The sequence below is a fragment of the Mauremys mutica genome, chromosome 9, assembly GCF_020497125.1.
Source record: "Mauremys mutica isolate MM-2020 ecotype Southern chromosome 9, ASM2049712v1, whole genome shotgun sequence".
NCBI lineage: Eukaryota > Metazoa > Chordata > Testudines > Geoemydidae > Mauremys > Mauremys mutica.
The window spans coordinates 15,610,128-15,622,620 of NC_059080.1; positions in this window are offsets into that span (position 1 = coordinate 15,610,128).

A 12,493-nucleotide genomic window follows, 5' to 3' on the forward strand; every position below is an offset into this window, starting at 1 on the left:
AGAACCCCAACACTCTGTGTGACTAGATCCCCCGGTGTGCAGTCTGGGACTGTGCTGGGCCCACTGTGCACCCTGGACTCTCTCCCTCCCCTGCCCCTGCTTGCCGGGAGCCCATCAAAAAAAGAAGCAACAAGCTACAAGCCAAAAACTAGCCAACAAGTAACTCACAAGCTGTCATGAATAGTTAGTAAAGGGTTAAAGCATAGTACTGGTGGGCACCTGACCGGAGGACCAATCAGGGAAGAGATTTTGAAACTCCTAGGAGGGAACTTTTTCTCTCTGTTTGGGGGGGTCTTGGTCTTTGGCCGTTTGGAGTTCAAGAGACCAGACGAGTTAATCAAGTCCCTACAAGTTCCACCTTTCTGAACTAATTTCTTCTAGTCAAGATAGTGAGTATTAGAAAGATACTTGGTGTCCTTATCTAATAATCCTATGTTTGCAATTCTGTGTGTTTGTTATTGATTATTCTTAATTCTGCTTGTACTGGTTGTACTGAGAAAGAGAGAGGATTCTCTCCAGAACTTAGCAAGGTTATACCCTATGAGTGCCCAGCTTGGATTCATAGAGATTCTGTGTTTTCTTTTGTTCTCTTAATAAATTCTTTTCTTTTCTTTGGACTTGGTTAATTCGTCTGGTCTCTTAAGCCAAAAACAAGCTCAATGTCTGCATTTTTTTCATGGGTTTGGCGTGTCTGCTCTAATCTCTCTTGGGGTTCTGGCAGTCATAAAAACTGCTCTGATCAACCCTCTCCCTCACGATAGCCCCTTCCTGCTGTGGCCAATCTAGTGTGGGTAGACTATGTGTCTGAATTTACATTCAGAAACTATTCATACCTGAACCCCTACTATCTTATCATGTAATCCTTTTAATCAGCCACAGAACATTTATATATTTAATTCTACACTGCATTTGAGGATGGTTTAATACTTTAATTAGCCATTTACGCATGGTAAAAATTACAGAAGTAATTAAGGATGGTGAGATTAATTAAAAGCATTAGGCAGTATTAAATGTGAAAGAATAGATTTTAATTACATTTTCAACTAGTTTTCAGAATCTCTTGTGTTTGGGAGTAAATGATTAACACAATTATACCTGAATAAGATATGCTGATAAAAAAGCAAGGCTACTGTTACAAAGAGCGCCAATGGCTTTGCATGGATTTATGCTTCACTTTTTATTTATTAAAATTATCTGGATACGGATTAACTTTCTTTTCTCTCCATTTTTTTTTTACACTAGCCTTGAAATGAGAATGACCAGCACAAAGCTGAACAGATTGAAAGGTTGTCTGGTTTCACTCCATAGCTTATTTACATTTTTCTCAACCATCTGCTGATAATATGCTTTCTAACGTATTCCAGGAATACTATTCAGTGAATCAAAACTGTGATACCTATGTTACCTACTCAACATACTTAGGAGGACTATTTTCCTCTTTTTCAGAGATGGATGAATACCAGTGTCATGTCACTGTAAGAATCCTTTCCACATCAGTAACAACACATCCTTTGCCGTAGATACAGACTGCTAAAAATAATACTCAGGCATTGCAAACAATAAAGTTAAAGCTGCAGGGTTAATTCATTTTTAAAATCAAATAATCAGCTGTTGTGTGTTCATTTAATCAAAAAATGTAGTGGTTTTTTTTTTAAATAGGACCTGTGATCTCATCTGTGACATGGCCTGATCTGTACCTACATTTCATTTATTCGATCTGAGATAGATGGGGTATTAGATTGGGCAATTTTGGGCAGGGCTGTATTAACTACTAAATTTCCATGCCTACGTGCCCTGTCTCTGGCCCTCTGCCAAGGTGGAAAGCATGCTATACAAACAGTCTTCAGCTGGTGTGGGAGGAGAAGTCTCCTTTCAGAGGCTCTCTACAAGGGCTGGCAGGATTGGGTTGTGGTCAAGAACTAGCCTCCTTATTTCAAGGCAGACTACGGATCCAAAGACAGAAGCAGTAAATATGAGCCAGGGAGAAGGAAGCGGCTAGGTCTTCCTGCTTGCTGGCCCTCCTAAACACTGCCTTTTGGCCAAGGGGGTAGGGATTCTTGCCCCTCATGTGCACCAGAAGTTCGCACCTGGGAGCAGGCCTCAACAGAAGGCGCCTGTGTAGCTTGTGCCTAGGCAAACCCCCTACTAACACTAGCCCCTCCCATGGAAGCTGTCTTAGGGCAGGTCTACACTAAGGGCGGGGGTGGAACTAGGGTACGCAAGTTCAGCTACGTGAATAGCGTAGCTGAACTCGAAGTACCCTAGTTCGAACTACTTACCCGTCCACACGCCGCGGGATCGAAGTCCGCGGCTCCAAGGTCGACTCCGCCACCGCCTTTTGCAGTGGTGGAGTACCGGAGTCGACCGCGGCGCTTCCGGAGTTTGAACTATCGCGTCTAGATCAGACGCGATAGTTCGAACTCCGAGAAGTCGAACTTACCGCGTCGACCCGGACGGTAAGTGTAGACTAGCCCTTAATCTAGTAGTGCTTCTCAGGATCATGGGGAAAACAAACGTAAGCACATTTTTCTTCAATAGCTCTGACATTTTCTGAGAACAAAACACAGTCCTCAGTACTCCAAAGGTTTATGCTCATTTTCTAATTTGCTATTTGTGACCACACAATTAATTTTAATCTCAATACTTGTTTTATTGCTTAGGATTTCCAAATCAATTCCTGATGTGTTTTTTCAAACATATTCATCATTATTGAGCATGCTCGGATTTATATTTACAGCATAATGTTTTTCATAATTATGAAAAATGGTAAGCAATGTTTGTTAAAATAAAACTAGAGTTACACTATATTCTGTTTAATCCTTCAGTTTTAGAACACTTTACATATTCAGTTATGTTCTAATTTTCCTTCTTCAGTAGATTATATCTATTTTAGCCTCATATTGTGATGTCTCTGTCTTGTGACCTGAAGATAACAGAAGTGTTTAACCTACACTAGACTTTAATTCCTCCGGTGCCACTGACACATTGGGCAGTCCAGTTCCTCTATTGATTAAAGCTGCTAATTAGTTGTGGAATTTCTTTCCAGGTGATTCAATATCCTCCGTCACTGTCTTCTCCCAGTTATTCCTTGACCTTCCTCGGGTACCCAATTTGATGCTTGCCTAGCATGTCTCCTATCCTCCATACAGTGTACATGACCCAACTACCTGAGCCTTCTTTGATGATATTTTCTAACAATTCTGCTTTGTCAGCTTCCTTCCCATGAAATGTGTAATATCTTCCTCAGCCATCTGTGATGGGCAGCTTCCAATCTCTTTTTGTCAGCCACCGTCATCGGCTAAGTCACTGTTTTGTACAGTAGCATACTCAAGACGCCAGGGGCGCGGGGGGGGGCACAAGTACCCACCGGCGCCGGGGAAAGTTGGCGCCTATGGTACATCTACTGGAAAAGTCTGTTAACGTGTCTGGGGATGGAGCGGGAATCCACCAGGGACATCTCCATGAAGCTCTCCTGGAGGTACTCTGAAAGCCTTTGGTTGGCAAGGTGGTCCGGTGCCAAGATAGGAATATGTGTTCCATCTATCGCCCCACCACAGTTAGGGAACCCCACTGCAGCAAAGCCATCTACTATGACCTGCACATTTCCCAGAGTCACTACCTTTGCTAGCAGAAGGTTAGTGATCACCTTGGCTACTTGGATCACAGCAGCCCCCACAGTAGATTTGCCCACTCTAAATTGATTCCCAACTGACCGGTAGCAGTCAGGCATTGCAAGCTTCCACAGAGCTATCACCACTCGCGTCTCAAGTGTCAGGGCAGCTCTCATCTTGGTATTCCTGTGCTTCAGGGCAGGGGAAAGCAACTCACAAAGTTCCAGGAAAGTGGCCTTATGCATGTGAAAGTTTCGCAGCCACTGGGAATCATCCCATACCTGCAACATTATGCGGTTCCACCAGTCTCTGTTTGTTTGCCAGGCCCAGAATCGGCTTTCTCTGTATCAACCTGCCCCACTGCCACCATGATGTCCCAATTGCCACATCCCGTGCTTTCAGGAATGTCTGTGTCAATGTTCTCCTCACAATTGTCCTTGTGCTGGCGGCTCCTATCCAGGTTCTGCACATACTGTAGGATAATGCGCGAGGTGTTTACTATGCTCACAACAGCAGTGGTGAGCTGAGCTGGCTCCATGCCTGCCCTGCTATGGTGTCTGCAAGGGTAACCCATGAAAAAAGGCACAAAATGATTGTCTGCCATTGCTTTCATGAAGGGAAGGAGGGAGGGAGGGGGACTGACAATATCTGCTCAAAACCACCCGTGACAATGTTTTTGCCCCATCAGGCATTGGGAGCTTAACGCAGAATTCCAATGGGCAGCGGAGACTGCAGGGACTGTGGGATAGCTACTGTGCACCGCTCTGTGAGTTGATGCTAGCCATGGTATTGAGGACGCACTCCGACAACTTAATGCGCTTACTGGGGACATACACAATCGACTGTATAAAATCGCTTTCTAAAGATCGACTTCTATAAAATCAACATAATTTCGTAGTGTAGACATACCCTTAGACGTCGGACTCAAAGGAGCACAAATGCATTTACACTTAAGTGGAATATAATGGAAAAAAAATCTTCATTTTGAGCTTTCCTCATTAAACACTGTGACTTAAAAATGGACAAATACTGCAAAACGACAAGCATTTATATGATTTCAAAATCCTTCCCTGGGGACTGCTCCTTGGCATGGTGGGAAGGCTTGTGTGCTTCAATGACCCTAAGAGCCATACTGGTGGGAGTTTTAACTCCTCATACAGTCACCTGGAGAGGGACAGGTCAAAGGGTAGGGATCAGATGAGAAGCAGTCGTCCAGGATTAGTGATAGATCAATGATCTATCATTGTAAAAGAGTTATAAAAACACAACAAGGTAGCTATTCCAGCAAATGGTCTGAGAAAGTAATGGACTGTCTCAGCAGAAATTGTAAGTCTTGGTGAAAGTCATTAAGAAGTCAAGACTGCAGAAGCTCTTTATGAAAGGTAAAGACAACTATGAAAGTAGGTTTCAGGAACACTAGAAATGCCTGCAGCAATAAAAAACATGCAGGTAATTAAATAAATGCAAGAATATAATCTCAAAATCCTTGGAATTTACAAATGTTGATGGTCAGGAGTTGATAAAAAGCAATTCAAAAATGAAAATAAAGTCATAATGTATTTGGGAAGGCAAGATGGTTACCTCTCAGAAAAATTAGCATTAATTATTACTTCCAAAGCAGAAAAATGGCTTACCAGACTGTGAGTCATTTAACAACAGATTGCTTTGTGCTAGGTTTCAAACATGATACATGAAATTGACAGTATTATACACCCACAAATAACTATGATAGTACCACAGATTAGTTCTACAATTACCTACAAACACTGATAATGTTCCCAAGCATGACATATGCTTAGTAAAAGGAACTTCAGTTCCAAGGCTGGGGTAAACAGAGTGGAGGAATCATAGGGCAAGCACAAACTTGGTTCCCAAAATCAGAATGGTCAATGACTAGTAGAACCATGTCTGGTATCAAGGCTCATAATTCATGGAATACTATTCCCACACAAAGGTATTCATAAAGTAAATTGAAATCCCCCAGATGGAGTCATCAATAAGCAGACTGATCATCTATATATTGGAAGAAAAATAAGATCAACTCTTCAGGCCATGAGTGCACACAGAGGAACTGACATTATAAGTGAACACAGTTTCTGTGTGGCAAGACTGAAGAGCAAAATTAAGAAAAGCACCAAGAAAGTTAACGTTAAAAGGCCGACGAACAGCAGCAACTTCAAATTGAAATGATTTTAAGTGCTACAAAATGTAGATCCACCACTAATAGTCAACACTGAAATGTCATGATCCCTTCTGTATGACAGTAACATAGATGTCGCAATAACCATAGTTGGTACCCAGACAAGCAAACCTAAGTGAGGATACTCAGAACTGCGTTAAGAAAACAGAAAAACAAAGCCAAAGCAATCACCTCTGGAAAAAAGAAGTAGCAAAAATTCTAAATAAAACAGAGGACAAAGCAGTAAAAAATAGTGCAAGAAAGAGAGAAGAAAAAAATACATGAACATCATCATCAAAGAAGTTGAAGCAGCTGTTGAAAGAGATGAGAATTAAAACATTATCATCTCAACAAGGTTTTAACTATCAAGTTCATGTCAACTGGAAAGCCTGCTATGGATAAATAAGAAAATACCTTTACAACAGAAAAAGAACAAAGAGCAATTGAGAAATTACATTAAAAAAGGTGCAAACAGACCAAGCCCACAAGAAACTATGGACTTTGACAAAGAAATAAAGTATCCAGAACTAGACATTTTAACATCTCACATACAAAGACATGAAAGATGCAATAAAAATGTTAAACCCTAGGAAAGCTGCTGGTGAAGACTGAGACACTAGGGAAATGTTGAAAGCTTGCAGTGAGGAAACCACTAATAAAAATTACCAAATTTTTTCTACAAAGTATGGGACCAGGAAAAAGCCTTAAAAAAGTGTAAAAATGGCATTAGGGTTAAACTACTAAAGAAAGGTGACCTCAGCAACTATAAAAACTAATGAGGTTTTACACTCCTTTCAGTGATAGGCAAAGTCTTCTGCAGTGTCATCTTAGGCGGAATAAAGAAAGTTGTAGAGGCAAAGCTAAGAAAAGAACCAGCTGGATTTCGACCCATAAGATCATTCATCAACCAGATTTTCACCCTAAGACTAATCATTGCAGAGATCATCAAAGGCAAATATCATACATTGTAAACTTCATAGATTTTAAGAAAGCATTTGATAGCTTCCATTGTAATGCACTCCGGAAGACATTGAAGTATTATGGCACACCAATGAAAATCATCACCACGGCTTGATATAACGGTTCAGCTTGCACAGTCAAAGTAAGTGCAGAGTTGATTGAATGATACCAATGTCTGTGTTAAACCAAACAAGAATGCATTCTCTCACCTCTCATTTAGCATTGCCTCTTCATAACAAGAAAAAGCCTAGATAGATACAACATAGGCATCATCATATGCCTACGTTAGAAGGTTCAGATTTTTCTGATGACATTCTGATGACATTGCTCTTCAGTAACAACTCAAGCAATATGCAAGCAAAGACCGAAAGTCCAGCATCACAAAACTGATGGGGATAATAATTACTTATGAAAAAACAAATCTAATGAAAACCCCAGCAAAACTGAACTCAAGCATTACATTAGAAAGCACAGAAATACAAAAGGTGAGTTAATTCACAGATCTCAACAATAGGCCAAGTAAGGATGTCCATAGATTAATAGATTGCAAGGCAAGTAGGGACCATTGTGATCATCTAGCCTGGCCTTCTGTATAAACACAGGCCATAAAACTTCACAAAAATAATTCTGAGAGCATATCTTTTAAAAAATCCAATCTTGATTTAAAAATTGTCAGTGCTGAAGAATCCACCACAACCCTTGGTGGACTGTTCCAACTCTCACCATTAAAAAATTTAATGACATTATTTCTTAACTGGCAAGATGGAAGCTGCATTCACCATCTTAAACAAAATTGTTCATAGAAAAATCTACAATTTAAAGACTAAACTAAAATTTTAACTAAAAAATTATTCCACCTTACCATATGGATGCAAAAGCTGGAATCCACAAAATGTATAAACAGATGTTTAAATGCTTTTGAAAGCAAATGCCTCAGGAATATACTAAATATTAAATGGAATGAATTTACAACAAATGCAGAGATTTGTCAAAGTTCAACAACCCCTTCTTTCCAAATTTGTCCAGAACAGAAGATGGAAATATCGGGGCCATGTGTTAAGAATGAAGCCAGAGAGTCTGCCATGGCAGGCGTGCCATTGGGCAGCTGCAGGAGCGGGTAAAAGAGGTTGGCTGAATTAATCTCTTCGTCAAACAAAAGCGAGAAAGGAAAACTTACGGGACTTAATAACAAGGAGGACATGCAAAGAACAGCCCAGAATAGACAGGGATGGTGGAGCCTTGCTGGTGCCCTAAGCAATGTTAGAAGAATTCAAAATAGCTGATAATTAGTGAATGTCTGTGCACCTTGTTATCTGTTACTCACAAATGGGTTTTTGTCAACATGAACCTTAGGGAATGAATATTCTTCATATGAATACCCATATCCATGTACAAAAAAGTGCATTCATGCATGAACAAAAACTATTTATATTTGCTATTTGTTAGTCTCCAGATTAAAGTTTCACTTACCCAACTAGGGAATAGCAACAACATGTGGCCAATTGCACATCAAAAAACAACCAACAACAGCTGAATGAACAGTTCACAAAACCTTTTATGCTTAAATTTGTTCTCACATATTGTTCATTTAATAATTACAAAGAGTAAATAAATTTAATGAAAACCAAATTGTTTGCAAACAGAAAAAGGGTTCTAGATACTACTAATAGTGTCCCTATCTAAAGTGATTGGAGTAAGAGGGAGATTGTGAAAACCACTGAAAGTCAAAGTCATTCAGACACTTCAAAATCTATCCCTATAAGCTGAAAGGCTCTGGGCTTTTTGCATCCAATGCTTCTGTTGCTGCCAAGGACCAGTTGGTGTGGGATATCAAGTTTTCATACTCTAACTCCCAAATGAGGAGCCTGCATTAGGGTGTATGCTTTTCATTCCAATCCTATATGGAGTTCCCCATATGCACCAGAATATCATTCCATCCCACTTTAGTGGATATATAAAATTAATATTTGAAAATGCATCAAATGTACTCTTTTAAATTAGTTTTATTTACAAAGTCTGAAGTTACTTGATTATTTCTAGGGGTTTTTGCATCAATGTTTGGTTAAATTATTCATGACATTTCAGTTATATCATTGGGTGCTTCAAAGTAAAATTCAGAATAACTTTTCTTTCCTAAGAATAAAGATGTACATCCCTGCTCCCAAGCAGAATCTCCTAGTAAGATGAAAGAAATGCCAAGAATACTTAATAAACAAATCTGTGGAGTAAATTATAAACAGAAATAGTGAAGCATTCCCAATAGCAGAGAAAACATCCCTAAGTGTGCTTCATAACAGTAGTTGAGTAATATTTGATCCATCTAGGTCAGGGTACTCAAAATTTGCCAGTTGCCTGAGGGCTACAGCTAATGTACCTATAAATTTACATTGGAAAAATAGAATTAAATAAAAGCACATAACCGCAATATTTGCACGTACTTTAATTTCCTTGGTTGAAGAATAGAAATTGCTTGTTAGGTGAATTCCTCATTCTACAGTTCCAGAGAGATGGGAGATTATGCCATGTTTTAGGATCTCATTTGCTCATCACACTATAAACTTTACTAGTGGGGCTTGGGGAAATATTTGGTTGAAACCCTTGAATTATACTTAAAATAAAAATTATAAAAATTATAATTTAAGCAAGTAAGTTACCCAATGATATACTGTAGGAAATTAATTAATAGCATTTAATATTCACCTGGCCTACAGTTATAAGTTAGGTCAACATTATTATGGCGCTTAGGGATGTGAAAAAATTACATTCCTGAGCACAGTAGCTATGCTGAGCTAACCCATGATGGAAGAATACTTTAGATGACTTAGCCACCACTGATTACCTATAACAGCAGCAAAACTCTTTCCATCACTGCAGGAAACATCTATACTATGGTGCTACAGTGGCATTGCTACAGTGGCATAGCACCCAGTGTGTAGACACAGTCTTAGCACTGTGGAAAGTGGCAGGAAAATCTGTCATTGGAGCAGTGTGAAACATGGACAAAAGACACCGCATACTATGTGAGGCTGCAATACTAAATCAGCTTCACTGAAAGGTTTCCTAAGATGCAAGCTTATTCTTTCACATCACAACCATGTGAAAGGTGAAGTTACGTTTAGTTTCTAATCAAAAGTAGTGAAACTCTTCACAATAAGCTATCAATATTTGCCTGAAACACCCCACCCGGATAACAGATGTTGATCCTTCTGAAAAAGAGTTAAAGGAGTTATGGTGACTTATTGAGGCAGGTGGTTCATTACCTCAGCAGGATATGAGAGAGAGAGGCACGGCTTTCTAGAAATCAGATCTAGGATGTGGGCTGAACAGCCTGAAGAGAGGACTAAGCAGATTGTTAGTTTCTGTGTTAATAACCCGAACACCAGGAAGGGGATGAGTCTGGGCTGTGTTGGAAAGAAGGATGGTTTCCAACTGAGTTTCATTTTGGCTTTCAACAAGTCTGTCTTTGTGAACTCTTACATGAATCAAAACTAAGGAAAAAAATTGCACAATCCCCCGTGAAGGTTTGTACACTTTGGTCAGCTACTGTCCTTTTTTGTGTGTTTATTGGGCAGGAGTGGTGGACAACATTTTATATAACCTGTTTATCAAAGGAAAATTTGGTTTTTGATTAAACTTTTAGGGTTAAAAAAGTGTCTGGTTCTCTAGAAAATTTCAGCTTTTTGCTGAAAAACTGAACACTCCCAAACCAAAAATGTTTTCAGGTTTTGGTATAGAAAACCAAAAAGTATTGTTTGAAAAATGCTGCCCCAGTATCTGCTACTGCTATTCTCCTCAATGGGCAGAGTTCCTCTGCTGGATTATTTCTCTCCCATGAGGTAATGTGGCCAGGGCCTCCCATAATACACTGTTTTGATTCAGAGGGGTGACCATGATGACTGGAACATGCAGGAGGTTCAATGAAAACATAATCTGTTTAGACTATTCAGACTTAAAATTATATTGAATTTTGCTTGGCAGTTGCACATGAATGTTTTAAAAAAAAATCACAACCCAGTAATTCTATGCTAACAAAGCTTGGGGAGGGAAATGGATTTTTTTTTTGGGGCGGGGAGAGAGAGAGAGCTGCTAGATATTATGTGAATAGAAACAACTGACTCATGATGCAAAGTTGAGGAGACAGATGGCCCACACTTCACAAGCTAGTTTGAAAAGCAGGATGAACAGCAGCTCTTTTAACTGCTGGACTGGTAGAATGGTACAATTGGTAAGCTATTGGCATTTGTTTAAAGTGTTTTGGCAATAATTACTTTAAAAATCTCTTGCACTTTCTTAGATTAATTTCTGTCATCGTAACACTTTTACTTACGACTAATACAATGGGGAAATGCCGAAAAATACTAAAACCCTGAGGCTATTGTATATCCAAGAGCAAAAGTATAGGTACAGATTAAAGAAGGTATAACCCTTGAACCATTACTCCAGTGAGTGAAAACTGAAAGATTGAGCCTTAAATATTGGAATCAGCAAACCAACAGACTACAAATGATTAAATGGAAAAAAAAATGAAGTTAAGGTTTGGAATTTAGGCTGCGAGCTTGTGACGTTACACACCATATTCTTCATAGAAATATTATTGTGATATGAATATGGCATAACTAAAATATGTTTTATGCAAGATGGGTCATGTAAGGTATCATTGGAAAGGTTATGATTTGCTGAATGTGATTATCCAATTTGTATACATGTATCATTTCTGTATCTGAAGTTACGAATATTGACTATGTGTGTGTATTTGGGGGAATGCCCACCAGACAGCATGCAATCAGCCTCAGTGGGCCATTAGGAAGAACAATAAGACTTGGAAGATACTAATAATCTGCCTTCCTGAGAAGCTGGGGTTGCTGCTTTGACACAACAGGGTCAGGTGATCATGTCACCTGGTACTAGACCCCCATCTTGGGGTTTCATTGTTTTTCCATTAAGAGAGACTGGGGGGTCAGACTGGGAAACAAAAGATCCCCACTTTATGTACCTTCTATTTAAGGCTGGGAAGTAAGTCAATCAAGACTCTTCTCCATTGCCTCTCAGTCCAGGAAGAAAGATTGCTTAAAACACCTGGAGGAAAAGGAACTAAGCTGAGGGAAAGGCAAGGGCTGAGTCCAGGCTGAGACAGGGGTCTAAACTGGAAAGAGAAATAACTGGAACTCTAAGCTACAGAAACTGCAACCTGCCTAAAACAACATTTAGGGTGAGAAATTACATTTTGTAATCTGATTCTTGAGTGTATTAAGCTTAGTTTGCATGTTTTGAATTATTTGCTCAGTGATCTGCTTTGTTCTGGTTGCTATCCCTTTAATCACTTCAAATTTACCTTTTGTAGTTAATAAACTTATTTTTTGTTTATTACAAATCCCAGTTTGTACAATTCATATGGGAGTGGAGAGGAAGCTGTGCATCTCTCTCTTCACATTGAGGGAGAGAGTGATTTTTATGAATTTGCGCTGTGCAGCTCCCTGTATACAGCACAACACAATATTATTCTGAGTTTACACTACAAAGGAGGTGTGCACGTGAGTGCTAAGTAAATTCCCAAGCTGAATCTTCCCACACAGATCTAATTTCAGTCTGTGTCTGCAGCTGGGTGTGGCCTTACCTGTGTGTGTGCTAGAGATGGCCTGAGGGCCTGGCACAGCTAGGATAGGATGAGGAAACCCAGGTTGGTGGAACGGGCAGAACCAGTGGGACCCCAGAACACCAGGTGGCATCCCAGATTCGGGAGTTC